At 38.5% G+C, this 14,736-nt stretch overlaps 1 protein-coding gene across 1 annotated transcript in view; it reads right to left on the bottom strand.

The window, feature by feature from the left end:
• Positions 1–14,271, bottom strand: part of LOC127659355 (growth factor receptor-bound protein 14-like) — an 85,676-nt gene extending 71,405 nt beyond the window's left edge. Inside the window, exon 1 of the mRNA XM_052149138.1 lies at positions 14,061–14,271. The gene's annotated coding sequence lies outside the window, so the exon portion shown is untranslated. The remainder of the gene's footprint in view (positions 1–14,060) is intronic.
• Positions 14,272–14,736: the final 465 nt, after the last annotated feature.

Raw genomic sequence — 14,736 nt, 5'->3', positions numbered from 1 at the left:
TTAGGATTCACAAACAGCAATGTTGAAAGTACCACAAAGCCGCAATGTTTATACTTTTGTAGGAATCAGCCTACAAAAAGCTTAATGGATCTGCACAAGTTGGTGTAAATTTTTTTTAACATTGTAAAAATCACATATCATCCATAAATGAAACTGAACTAAGAACTCCATTAAGTCTCCATCTCTGAAGGAGTAACCATTCAGAAATTAAATTTACCTCTGGGACGACATTAGCACTCTTACGGTAGCGAGTGAAGCGTGTATCAAACGACCGCAGAGTCAGAGGTTGGAGCCCCACACAGGGGCGGAGTAGTAACACAAGCTGTAGTTAGCATCACTTGTATCGTCTGAAGCAATTACCAGATTAATGAGAGCCCACAGGGGAGTGTACACACCTCAGCTCTGCTTACAGTACAGCTCAGTATACATGCATCTATGCTGTGAAGGACAGGCAGAAACAGTTATTCTTAGACTGTTACGTACAGCCATAATTGCGCATTAGAGACACGGTACTCACTTTAACCCCCTTATTAGTCGTTAGACCTTGAAAATGCCTCTAGCTGAAGTCTGTGAGAGTTCTTGAAGGGGCACAGATAGAAACTCTATCGTCCCCTTGAGTACTGAAGATGGCTACCACCACACAGTGTTTTCTAAAATGCAGCTTACATATGATATAATTTTATTAATTCAACTTGAATATTATATCATTGTAATACATCATAAAATTATTATTATAACTACATTAAGAAATTATACAATATATATTACAATCATATTATAAAATAAATATTTCTGTAATCATTTCTTTACTTGTGCACTGCACTGCTATGGGGTCAGTTTAAGTCCTCAAAACCTTTATTTTGGTGGAAAACTGCAGGAACTTTCTGCGTGCATTTGCTTTAACAACAGCCTTTGAACAAGCACCTCATTCCGAAAGCATGGTGAAAATCTCTCATCTCCTCTTCTTTCCACAAAAAAAAACATGGTGTCATATGGCCATATGAGGAGTGGTGGTGGCGTAGTGGGCTAAAGCAATTAACTGGTAATCAGAAGGTTGCTGGTTTAACCCCCACAGCCACCACCATTGTGTCATTGAACAAGGCACTTAACTCCAGGTTGCTCCGGGGGAATTGTCCCTGTAATAAGTGCACTGTAAGTCGCTTTGGATAAAAGTGTCCGTCAAATGCATAAATGTAAATGTAAATATGGTTATTTTAGATTTGCATAGTAACTTGTAGTGAGTGGTCAATTCAAGTGAATTAGCAGCTCTGTAAATATAATACTCAGCACACGTTACTAAACCAAATTGAATACAGCGAATCTGTTATTCTGAGCATGAGCTTACATTTGTGAAGTGAGCACAGAACTGTTTTGAAACCACTGTTTAGCCCCTCATCTGTGCTCAGAACAGAGCTGCACACAAGTAGCGTGTGCAGACTGTTGCAGCTCTTTGCCGTTTAATAATCGCACAAGGTCATATCTTGATTTCAATTTTATTTCCACTGAACATTCAACCACACAATGCAATAGAAAGACATGTTGTTTTTGCGTTATTTAGTGGCTCATTCTTTTTATCTTATTATATTCAGTTTAGACTTCGCTGCTACTGCAAAAAAGCACTGCAGGTACACAGTTGCCACAGCAACGCATCTTCAGTTTGTTCAACAGGATTGTGTGCTTGTAATGTGATTGCTTGCTCCGAACTTTAACATCTATGTTTCATAGAGTATTTTTCTGGCCTTACTGTGATAAGTGTACAAAGTTTTCATTACAATATTAAATTATTGTTGTAGATTTTGTTTGTTTAGTAATACAGCTCAACAGTATGTTTCTGGAAACAAAAATCCTATTCATATTTTCCATAGGGATTCATTCAATGTAGTTAATTATATATTTTTAATTCAGGATATGCTTCTGTTTAAGCCATCACTCCGTGTTTGTCAACTTCCTTTTTAACCCTCCTATGGTATTGAAAAATTACACCTCCCTTTGGTATTCTCGGTCATTTTTGACCGAAAGGGTTGGATACGTAATCCTTTTATTTATATATTTTTTGATGATGATGATGATGATGATGATGTTACCATTTCTTCTTCCCTGAAGAACAATAACAAGACCCACTTTATATTAGATGGCCTTAACTACTATGTACTTAATCATTTGATTCAGTGTACTTATGTACATACATGTTGTTGCATTGTAATTACATTTAAAGTACTTGCATTTAATTACATTTGTAGTTACAATGTTAACTTTACCCCTAACCCAACCCAACCCTTATCCCAAAACCTAAATCTAATCCCTAATATTAACCCTACCCATACCTCAACCTCAGTAGCAGCAAATGTGCTAATTTTGCAGAACAACATGTAGTTACGCAGTAAATACATAGTCTTTATGCATTTAATGTTAGTACATAGCAGTTAAGGCCACTTTTATTTTAATTTTTTGGCCAAAATGCTTAAAAAATATATATTTTTTCACAATTGGTTATGAAGCAGCCTTATGCTAAAATGCTTTAAATCACTTTTTTGACATCAATCTACACTCCATACCCCATAATGACAAAGCAAAAACCAGATTTTTGATAACTTTGCAAATTTATTAAAAAGAAAAACTGAAATATCACACTGACATAAGTATTCAGACCCTTAACTCCGTGCTTAATTGTTGAAGCACCTTTGGCAGCGATTACAGCCTCAAGTCTTTTTGGGTATGATGTGACGAGCTTTGCACACCTGGATTTGGGGATTTTCTGCCATTCTTCTCTGCAGATCCTCTCAAGCTCTGTCAGGTTGGATGGAGGCCATCGGTGGACAGCTATTTTCAGGTCTCTCCAGAGATGTTCAATTGGGTTCAAGTTCGAGCTCTGTCTGGGCCACTCAAGGACATTCACAGAGTTGTACCATAGCCACTCTTGTGTTGTCTTGACTGTGTGCTTAGGGTCATTGTCCTGTTGGAGGTCCTGGACACTCTGGACCAGGCTTTCCCTGACCAGTCCCCCAGTCCCTGCTGCTGAATTTTTCCAGCCAGTTGTATTAGTATTTATTCATCACCCCTTATTTAGTCTAGATACAGTTCATATATATTGTAATATACACAGGGCTACTTTTATTACGTATCGTATTTTAATGGGGATATCATTTATTCCAGCTGACAATTACATGAGCAAACAAGGTTTGAACATCAACCGTAACAAGATAAAACTAACACGATCAGTCCAAACAACTGAATTCAATTGACTTCAGTCAAAGATGATCCAGAGAAATAAGATGCACCTGAGCTAAATTTCAACTGGCATAGCAAAGGGTCTGGATACTTATTTCAGTGAGATATTTCTTTTTTATTTGATTTTTCTTTTTAATAAATTTGCAAAGTTATCAAAAAATCTGTTTTTTGCTTTGTCATTGTGGGGTATGGAGTGCAGATTGATGTGAAAAAAGTAATTTAAAGCATTTTAGCATAAGGCTGCAACATAAAATGAAGGGGTCTGAATACTTTCCGGGTGTACTGTAAATGTACATTTCTAATTTTAACAATAATATACAGTACATATGAATGTGACATAAACTGGAGGCAGATTGCTGTCATCTGGTAAACAAAATATAAATAACATGACTTAAAAACCGTGCCAGCAGTTAATGTCATTGTGCATGCAATCAAACCTGACCATGGTGTTGCAAAGAGAAGAAACAGAAAAAAAACACTTTTCTAACAATAATTTATTTCAAAGCATAATAATGTAAAGAAAATGAACATCAAGAAACAGAAATGAACTGCAAAGTGCATTTGAACAGCGGTGAAACACTTTCTGATGATGTTACATTCATACGAGCAGACAGAGAATGAGTTTGGAGCAGAAGAAATAGAAATAAAACTATAAGCACATATAATAAAATGTCAACTTTACGCTAAGCTAAAATGCTATTTCTAGCCATTTTACATGCACATGTTACCAGACATGATCATATTTATTTATCAAGAAAATTCACGTTAGATCATAATTTCTTTTTTCTAGTAAGATCTTTGATATTAGGGCAAAAATCATATTCTTGATAATCATTTTTGTATTGTTTTCCTGTAAAAATATCTAACAATCCTAAAAACAAAATCGGTTAGATTGATCTTGTTTTAGAAACATCACTGCGTAAGATATTTGGGTTTTTCAGAGAATGTATTTTTAACATGTGTATTTTGTCTTACAGTTTTTAATAGTCAAAACAAGTGAAAAAAATCTACTAGTGCTGAAGAAGTAATCCAAAGTATTTAGAATACTTTACTGACCTTGAGTAATCTAATGGAACATGTTACAAATTACATTTTACAGAATGTAATCTGTAATCTGTAGTGGAATACATTTCAAAAGTAACCCTCCCAAACCTGTGTGTGTCAGATTGCTTTCATCAGCTGGAAAACAATAGACGACTTGTAATGTCAACAATGACCAAACGTATTGATGCCCTGGTTATGTCTTTGTGTGTGTGTGTGTGTGTGTGTGTGTGTGTGTGTGTGTGTATGGGCATGTTTATGTGGTTTACGAGGAAAACATTTTAAAATTACAAACTGGTAATTACTGAGTATTATGCAAAACATGTGGTTTATGAGGACATTTCTAGTGTCCCCATAATTCAAATCACTTAAAAAAATCATAATAAACAATGTTTTATTGAAAACGTAAAAATGCAGAAGGTTTTTGTGAGGTTTAGGGGATAGAATCTATAGTTCGTACAGTATAAAATTATGTCTCACAGTCATTATATCTATGGAAAGTCTTCATAAGGATAGCCGCACCAACATGTATGTGTGTGTGTGTGTGTGTGTGTTTTGCACTGAGGATGTTTTCACCATATCATTTCTATCTTTTGTTTTCTGCATTGTGGCTGTTTATTTGACAGATCATGTTTTTTGGTCTTTCCCATTCATTTTCAATGGTCGGTCAATTTTGACCGTGAATACCAAAGGTGTCGCTTTTTCTTACATGACCATTTAGACTTACCACTTAAGCCCAGTTAATTAATTATTATAATTTTTTTGTTTGTTCAGTTGGCAAATGGAGGAAAAGTCACCAAGTCTTGTAAAAGAAATCATTTTTATTAAACACGGAATATTTGTTTAGGTGAAAAATGACCAAATACAACAAGAGGGTTAAAAAAATTGTGGAGTTTCTGGTTTACAAGTTCACTACCCAAGTTTATGAAGAGAAAAGATCCACCAACCAGGGTATCATGGCAAACAAACTGTGGCAAAAAGCTCCGCAGCGACTGTCCACTCCCATGACACTATGCATGATGCAATCAAGTTGGTCTCCCTCTAACTTATATATATATATATATAATTATACACCCTGCAGGTCTCGCCGGTTGCCACCTAAAGCTAAGCAGGGTTGAGCATGGCCAGTATGGGTACCTGGATGGGATACCTCCTGGGGAAAACTAAGGTTGCTGCTGGAAGTGGTATTAGGGAGGCCAGCAGGGGGAGCTCACCCTGCGGTCTGTGTGGGTCCTAATGCCCCAGTTTAGTGACAGGGACACTATACTGTGCATATATATATATATATATATACACATATATAAAAAATTCAATAAAAAGTATTTCGGCTGAGATGTTAAACCGAGGTCCTGACTCTCTGTGGTCATTAAAAATCCCAGAGTAGGGGTATAACCCCGTTGTCCTAACCAATTTCCCCCCATTGGCCCTTATCTATCATGGCCTCCTAATAATCTCCATCCCTGAATTGGCTACATCACTCTACTCTCTCCTCTCCACCAATAGCTGGTGTGTGGTAGGCGTTCTGGCGCACTATGTCTGCCGTCCCATCATCCAGGTGGATGATGCACACTGGTGGTGGTTGATGAGATTCCCCCTATACTATGTAAAGCGCTTTGAGTGCCTAGAAAAGCACTAAATATATGTAATTCTCAACTGCCACTGAACACCTTGTCCTTTGGGATGAATTCAATTGGCAACAGCGAGCCAGGTCCCATCCCTTAACATAAATTAAACTAAACCAAAAAGCACACATGGGTGTAGTGTTTGGGTATCCACTTACTTTTGGCCTAGTAGTGTGTTTCTCTCCCTACAGCAAGAAGTCAAAAAATATCACCGTTGGAGTCAAAGCACATAAAGGTCTGTGACAAAAACAGGTTTCTGGAACGCTGATGTTCAAGCAACTACCACTGTAAATCACTGACAAATTTGTTAAACAACCAAACCTGCAATTATTTGACTCATGTTTGACTTCATAATGTTGCTTATGTTCATTTGACTGCAAGCAGCAAAAAGCTGAAAGGTAAAAGGTACTTCAAAAACAGCTGCCTCAAAAATGTGCATTTACTACATTTACATTTATGCATTTGGCAGATGCTTTTATCCAAAGCGACTTACAGTGCACTTATTACAGGGACAATCTCCCCGGAGCAACCTGGAGTTAAGTGCCTTGCTCAAGGACACAATGGTGGTGGTTGTGGGGATCGAACCAGCGACCTTCTGATTACCAGTTATGTGCTTTAGCCCACTACACCACCACCACTCCTACTAAAACAATTTTTTCCACTACATCATTTCATTGGGTTCGTTACATTTTCACTGCAATTCTACAAAGTTCGGCAATAAGTTGGAAATGCATTTTAATGCATGCTTAAAACATGATCACATGGGATATTAACATGTTGCTTCTCAAAGTTCACGTGCCCTGAAACAACCTCATTCTGCCAAGCACCATCTCCATAACAGATGTTTTTCCATCAGTTCGAGTGTGAATACATTTCCATCATGTTGTGCAAGCAACTTTTGAGACATGGCGTCTGTGTACCAAGGGAACCAGGAAGTAATTGACCCCTCGCTAAGCCCCACCTTAAAAGTGCTTCTGACTAATCCTGTCTTAGCAACGACTGCCCTGCTGTCATTACTCGACACACGTTTGCTATTTTTCAATGACAGCCCACTCAGGTGATGTGTGTTTGAGTACTTCAAAAGGGGGATTTTATCAAAATAAAAATGTAAAAAACACGATGTTGCTGGGTCATTTGTGATAGTGACACGAGTCAACCAGAGAGGATACATGCAGTGTTTTTCCTTTATTTTCATCTTACATAAATCTGGAGAAGCGCATGTTATGGATATAACTATATATAAGTGCAGACCATTTACCATTTACATTTTCTCCAAAGTAAATGAAAGCTAACTGAATGTTATTTATGTATTGATTCAAGCTCAGCAATCTTACACTATTGTCATTAGATGTGTTATCACTATTAAATGAAGTTTTTCTCTTTTCATGTGACTGTAATAATCATTTGCCTTAATTCTGATTCACAGTCTCAACAGTTTTTGATTAAATTACTGTGTAATTTAACAATTTTATATACAAAAAGCTTCAGATAATTACTGTATGCATTATAATGTCCCTCTTAATACCAGCCCACGTAAAAATATGATCTATTATGAGAATATTTTGCCAAAAATCGTGTTGTTCACGGCAATGACCCATTAGTTCCAATGGGGAGTTCTGCAGAGCTTATCAGAACGAGCAAACGTAACCAGGGGGGGCGGAGCTTAGCAAACGGTCAGTTACGTTAACATAAACAATGTGCATTTTGAGGCTGCATTTTCACTCTAAAATCAGATGTTTACTCTACTGATTGTGTGGTGGTGTAGTGGTCTAAGCACATAACTGGTAATCTGATAATCAGAAGGACACTGGTTCGATCCCCACAGCCACCACCATTGTGTCCTTGAGCAAGGCACTTAACTCCAGGTTGCTCTGGGGGGATTGTCCCTGTAATAAGTGCACTGTAAGTCGCTTTTGGATAAATGCTTTATGCCAAATGCATAAATGTAAATGTATGAATGTATTACATCATTTACAACTAAAAGTACTTCTCGCTTTTAGGCGCCAGTTCACTCCGAAACTCGACCTCATACACTCTTTTATCAGGACAGAATAAAAGGCCTTTGAATATTAAGCATAAGCATACAACAATATAAAAATGCAAACCATTAAATATTGATAAGTAGACCTCAGATTTATATAATTAACCATATCCCTGCTCTCAGACTCATCACTTTTAATGACTTGTTTATCCAATTCACGGACAATCCCACAAGAATGAAAAATCTTACAGTAAATGATATATCGTTAATCCTCTTAGAAAAACACAATTAACTCATTTGCGTTTCATCTAGAGTTTCAGTGGAAATCTTATTGTCTGGAATGGTGCTCTGCAATCTCAATATTGTATAGCTTTATCCTTATTATATTACAACAATTGTCAAATTGTTACTTTTGTTGCGCCAATGGAATTTTGGGAGAAGCTGCTGAGACACAATTGAAACATAAACAAAGTACAACAAATAACTAAAAGTTTATATGAAAACACAAACTCTGATCAAAAATATGGTCTGATTATGCTCAACCTCTTACAGTAAACTATATGCCACCTAGTCTCAGAGAATGAACGTTACTATCACAAAATCTTTGCAAACGGACATTTACGTGCCACGATCAATGTTTTCAGTGCAGTTCAACTGTGCGTTTTATTCACTTTCAAATCACAAAGCACGCTTATAGTGGCTGATTATGACTTTATGAACACATATTTTTCGACTGCTACGTTATGCTATCAAAAGACTTTACTATAACTCATCATTTAAAAAATAATACATTTTAACATTTGCATTACAGACCCTCCTACATTCACACACTTATTCCACTGTGATTAGCTTCCATGGTGGCTCACTTGACAGAGTGTTAGACTTTAGACTCTGAAGTATGCAGTTCAAGTCAAGTCAAGCACACAAGCTGACACGTGAGACAAAAGTGTCAAAGAAGCGACACAAAATTAAGTGGTTGCTTCAGAAAATGTGCTTTTCAGGTCGCATTTGCTTTTAGGACACTGTTGGTTAGGTTTAGGTTAAAGTTTAAAACCTCCATCTAATATTCACCTTAAAACCTTGTTTTCACTCGCTTTTGCCGAAACATGTAATTTCATTTTGCAAAACTTTTGCCACGTTTACGTGATGTTCATCAGATCCATCTGACTTTATTAATCATCGCTTCACTATTTATGCAATGGCATGAAATGAACAGGAGACTTAAAAATAAGTTTCCTCCTGATTCTCAGAGCCTGATTTGTTTTATATTTTTTTATATTTAAAATACGCATTAAATTATAGAGAAGTTCTTTGTGCAAATTCACAATCCGTGAAACCAGTTGCCTGTGTAAATGCTGTGCAGGGAACCGGTTGAGGAGTGACTGTCACATGGTCTTTTGTTTAAGCGCATGATACCAGGGCCACACAAAAGACTCGTAGGACATACAAAAGCAGATAATTATAGCCTGTAGCACAACCCCAGACACCCACCCCTGGCCGACTGTGCTCCATCATTACAATCATCACATTCACAAACACTGTCCTCTCTAATGTGGCATTACATGCAATCAAGTTACTGACACACACTTTGTTCGTCTGGCTGGCTGGTGTGGAGCCATGCAGACAAATAAAGACAGATCTGTAAGAATGCAAACGTTGTGCAGGGAGCAGTGAAATTATGCTTTGGGTTTAATAAGCCCACACCATTTGGTGGTACTGTTACAGATACGTTATTATACAAAACAAGTGATATAATGCGTTATTTTTTACAAGCTGATGCTAAGGAGTGTTCTGGGTTCAAAACAAACTCATCATTTGTGGCATAATGTTGATGATTTCCCACTTAAAATAATTTTGCATTCTTCATTATTTACAAAAAAAAAGAAAAGATTCACAGTTGCAGTCTGGCACTTCACAATGGAAGTGAATAGGGCCAGTCAATAAACGTTAAAATATGTAAGGTTTCAAAGGTATTGCCACAAGATGTAAACTTTATATGTGTTAACGGGACATTTGTGTGATTATATCGCTTGGCTAACTTACTTGTGTAAAGTTATATCCAATCTTACAACTTGGATGTCATGATGACGCAAAGCTGGTAAACCCTGTAATCTACTAAACGCCAGTAAATCACTGATTTTCACACACCAAAATCATGTTAACGCATATAATGTTTACATCTTGTGGCTGTACTTTTGAAACACAGTGTATTTATGGACTTGCCGCATTAACTTCCATTCTAAGTCCCTTTCTGTACCCCCAATTTTTCGTAATTATTTTACATTTTACTACAAATGCTGTCGACTGAGCTTGGCTTTTATTGAACCTGGAACGTTTCTTTAAGGTTGTGTAACCAGTCAATGAATTACTGCAATACTGAATCCCGATTTGTCTTTTTTCTTACATATGTGCATACTGAATTGTGATTTTGGCCTTTCTGGGCCCCGGTATACTTCAAAGGAAATCGAAAGCCGAATGGGTGTTATGTCATTTAGAACAATATATTGTTGGTATTTTTGAGTTAGTTTCATTGGTTCATAACAGCGAACTTTCAGTAGAACTTCTTACCGCTGCTAAACATCTTCTTTCTGCCATTGGTTATCAGTAAATGTGACTTGGAGCGCAACCTTCTTTAAAGCAGACAGCAAATTCCCATTCAGTCAGTTTAGATCAGTCAATATGAACACACAGGATTGTAGATTTATAAGCAAACTTGGTGCAAACTTCAGCACATCCGGCCCCCAATCGGGCTATTCAGCCGAGGAGAGGGAAAAATGCACAATTCTGCCGTCTGAGACAAATTTTGGGAATCCTAAAGGATTTCTGTCATTATTGGGGAAAATCGTCAATCTTACAACATTCAGTGTTGTAATGAGGAGGAGAGTGGGGCCGGGCCGTGATTCCACACCCCCAGCCCCCAATTGGGCTAATCAGCCGAGGAGAGGGATAAATGCAGCTGGATGTGGCAGTTTGGGAGAGAAAGAGCCACACGCAGCTGCCGTGTGTGAGTTTGTGTCGTTTTGTTTCATTAAATATTACTGTGATTGTTCAGCAGGTTCCCGCCTCCTCCTTGCCCATTTTACCCATTACATTGGTCCCGAAAACCGGGAAAGAGGGGGATGCGCTGTCGTGGAGTCCTCGCCACTGCCTTCCACCCAAAGAAGCAGCCACAACGTCTGCCAGGGGATGGAGTCGTCGCTGCCGGCCTCCTGGATGCGGAGGAATGGCTGCCATCCGCAAGGGAAGTAACGGTTTGCTGCCGGCCGCCTGGAGCGGTGGAGCCGCTGCCAGGGGCGGAGGGGCTCTCTACTGGCCGCCAGAACACGGAGGGGCGTTCCATCCGCCAGCGGTTGGAGGATTCACTCCAGTCCGCCCAGGGAGGAGCGGCTATCATCCGCCTGATGGTGGAGTGATCGAGGACCAGGCGACTGCATGTCTGGGAACTGGCGCAGTTTTTTTTTTCTCTCTCTCACTGTCACTCTGCCTTGCATTTTCCCTCTCCTCTTTTTCTTCCCCCTCCTATTGCCCCCTCCCCAGCTCTAGCGAGGTGGATAAAAGCCTACAAAAAGGCCAAAAAGGCAATACCCCCCAAAAGCTAGGCAAAGGAGGGAGGAGTGTCAGGAGGAGGAGGACGGGGGCCAGGCCATGACTACGCATGCCCGGCCCCCAATCAGGCTAATCAGCAGAGGAGAGGGATAAGTGCAGCCGGATGTGCAGTTCGGGAGAGAGAGAGAGCCACACGCAGATGCAGTGTGTGTTTCGTTTCATTAAATATTACTTTGATTGTTCAGCCGTTTGCCGCCGCCTCCTCCTTGCCCATTTTACCCATTACAAGCGTGTTCAAAGATGGCTGATTAATAGCCTTTTATATATATTACTTCTGAATCCAAGCAGGGTTCACCGTACGGCTCGACTCTGCTCTGCTCGCTTTTTGGGGGTTTTACACTGCACCGTACAGCTCGACTCTGCTCGGCTCGCTTTTTGGGGGGTTTCCACTGTGGATGGTACCTGGAACTTTTTTTAGTACCACCTCGGTCGAGGTTCCAAGCGAGCCGATACTAAATGTGATGTTAAAACCCTGCAGGTCTGAGAGAATCGTCACTACCAGTGTCACTGGATTTACGATACGGGACACCAACCTGCTAGTTTTAAAGTTAGCAACAGCGACAGCAGTATCATTTGTTCACGTGACTTTCTAATTGTAAAAAGAAACTTTTGCTGTGTGCAAAACCCCGGCATGGTCAATAAACGAGGTGCAGACGCTCCTCTCATTAGTAGCCGAGGAGAGGATACAACATGAGCTGGATGTGGCGACACAACTATGACGATCAGCCTATAATCTAAATAAGTTTTTCTTTAGATTTTGTAGCAAATGGGTAAGCAATAATTATATTTGGCATAGTCTCCCATTCACCAGTATCGACGTTTACCCTGCAATCGCTTACTTCCGCATTCCAAAACACAGAAGTGTGAAAAGTTACTGTAGTATCCCAATATGTATACCGTTGCTCAGCTGTTTCGAACTTCTATTGGGCTTCTTTTTGAGTAAAGAACGAAGAACTTATCCGTGAGTGTGCCTGGGCACCTAGTGCTGTTTTTAGCAAGAGTGTAACATTTGACCACATTGTTATATATTTCACATGGATGTGCATCTATTACTGTTTACAGTGAATAAATAAGTAAATGAACTCAAATGAAACTTTCAAACTTAATTTAAATGATACTATTTGCTTTCAGCAGTGGTGGATAATGGCATGGGTGATACAGACAGTCGCTAAGGGTGGGATCACTGTTGCTCTCTATAGACATGCCAGCCAACCCAAAGTCACGAAATACTAATAACAAAATGACAGGAACAGAGCATTTTTGATTGGCTTAAAAAATGTGGGCCAGTGAAGTGTGGTAGGAATTCCAAAAACTAAGCACATTTTGACCATATATAGCCGTCTTTATAGGCCTACTGTTGATTCTTATAATTATGAAACTAAAATGCAAACTTCACTCTAAATTTAACACTTATTTTGCTGCTTTGCAATCACTGCAATTTCCATTGGGAAAAGCAAATCTAGTTGATTTATTAGAAGCTGATATGAAAGATGTCAGAAAGTCACACAAATAGCTAATATTAGGGAAATCTTGTTTTGAATGCCTCATGCCAACATAGTGTTATCAATTCTATATAGAAAAATAGCTTTTATACACACACACACACACACACACACACACACACACACACACACACACACACACACACACAACTAAAATTCACATACACATGCCAACATTAAGCGTGCCTTTTGATTTTGTTTAAAAAGCTAAATAAATGTCAGTGTTGGATGTAATTACTAAATAATGAATTACTGTAATTGAATACATTTTTCATTCAAAAAAGTAAAGTATGGGTTACTCTTAATTTTTCAGTAATTAGTTACTTCTGACATAATTGCGTTAAATGCCGTATAGACTCTAGAACAATTCTATATAAACCAATAGTGCATTTAAAATTGAAATGTAATGTCTAATTTATGTTTTCCAAGTTAATGCACCCCCCTTAAATTCTTTGGCCAGTTCATGAATAATTTATTAGATTGTATCTGATTAATTTGAAAGACTTAAAAGAACCGTTTCATGTCTATCCTTGTATTTCTCATCTGGTCGATGTTGAGCAAGGTTTTAGAAAGTAATTAGAAATAAGTAATGATTTAACTAGTAATCTAATAACACTAGATGCAATTAGTAGTTAGTAATGAATTACTTTTTTAGAGTAACTTACCCAACACTTATAAATAGCATTATTGGGCACAAATGTCATGGCAGATTTCAGGCATTTATTGTAAAACCTGGTCATGTAAAATACCACAGACACACAGTTATTGTTATATAAAGTTAATGCAAGACTTTCTGCAAATAGTGATGAAAGCTTTCAGAATATTTGCTTTCTTTTAAAATAAATGACAGTTGTGGAATGAGGTATCTCTTTTTAATGTTACTATATTTGGTTGGAAATGGTTACCATGATAGCCTAATTTTTTTTAAGAAAATATGCAAAACTGGTCTATCACAAAGAAGTCCCAAATAAGTTACCACAATGCTGTGCTTGCATTCATAAAACAATAGCATGCCATATAAACGCATGAATGTAATAAAATCGAATGGAAGTCATTAAAGTATTGTTGAATCAGACTTACGAGTAGCTCCTGTTCCTGACCAGCAGCGCTGAATGTGTGCAGTTGTCTTTTGCTGAGTTGTGCATATTTCAAACTGCGCTCTGATCTACAGTACAGTACGTACAGTGCATTACAGTACCGGAAAAGGCTTCACATATCTCACTTCGGTGGCGCATTTGATGCTGCTGTGGCCGACTGGCCGAATCTGGCATTGTATCTGCTTCTGCTGCCCCTCTTGCCATCACGCTGCCCGTTAATGGACCGTCTGGACGTCTCTTGACGCGCGCGGGAGGGAGGGAGGGAGGGAGGGAGACCGAGCGTCGCTCCTCCAGCTTCAAAACGCTACAGTACGTCACAATAATGTTCGGAGGATCAGACACGACGAGACTGCGCACGGCCGGTGCGATCTGAGGTGCTCGTCTCCAACAGCGGAAACCCGCGGGAACAGACATTATTTGCAAGAGAGGAAGAAAGTAAGAAGCAGCTAAAGAATAAGAAAGAAAGGAATTAAAGCAAAAACATTCAAGAAAGAATGACGAAATTCTAAGGTAGCCATATAAATATAAAAAAAAAAAAAAGAAAAGAAAAAGGCAAAAAAAGAAAAGAAAATATATAAAATAATTTATTAGGTGGCCAATATAAAGACACAGAAAGAAACAAAGGGAAAAATATTTAAGATTTTTTTTTTAAAGGTAGA

The sequence above is a fragment of the Xyrauchen texanus genome, chromosome 18 (assembly GCF_025860055.1).
Source record: "Xyrauchen texanus isolate HMW12.3.18 chromosome 18, RBS_HiC_50CHRs, whole genome shotgun sequence".
Lineage (NCBI taxonomy): Eukaryota > Metazoa > Chordata > Actinopteri > Cypriniformes > Catostomidae > Xyrauchen > Xyrauchen texanus.
The sequence above is the reverse complement of the archived record's forward strand: the minus strand, read 5'-3'. Positions and strand labels throughout refer to the sequence as shown.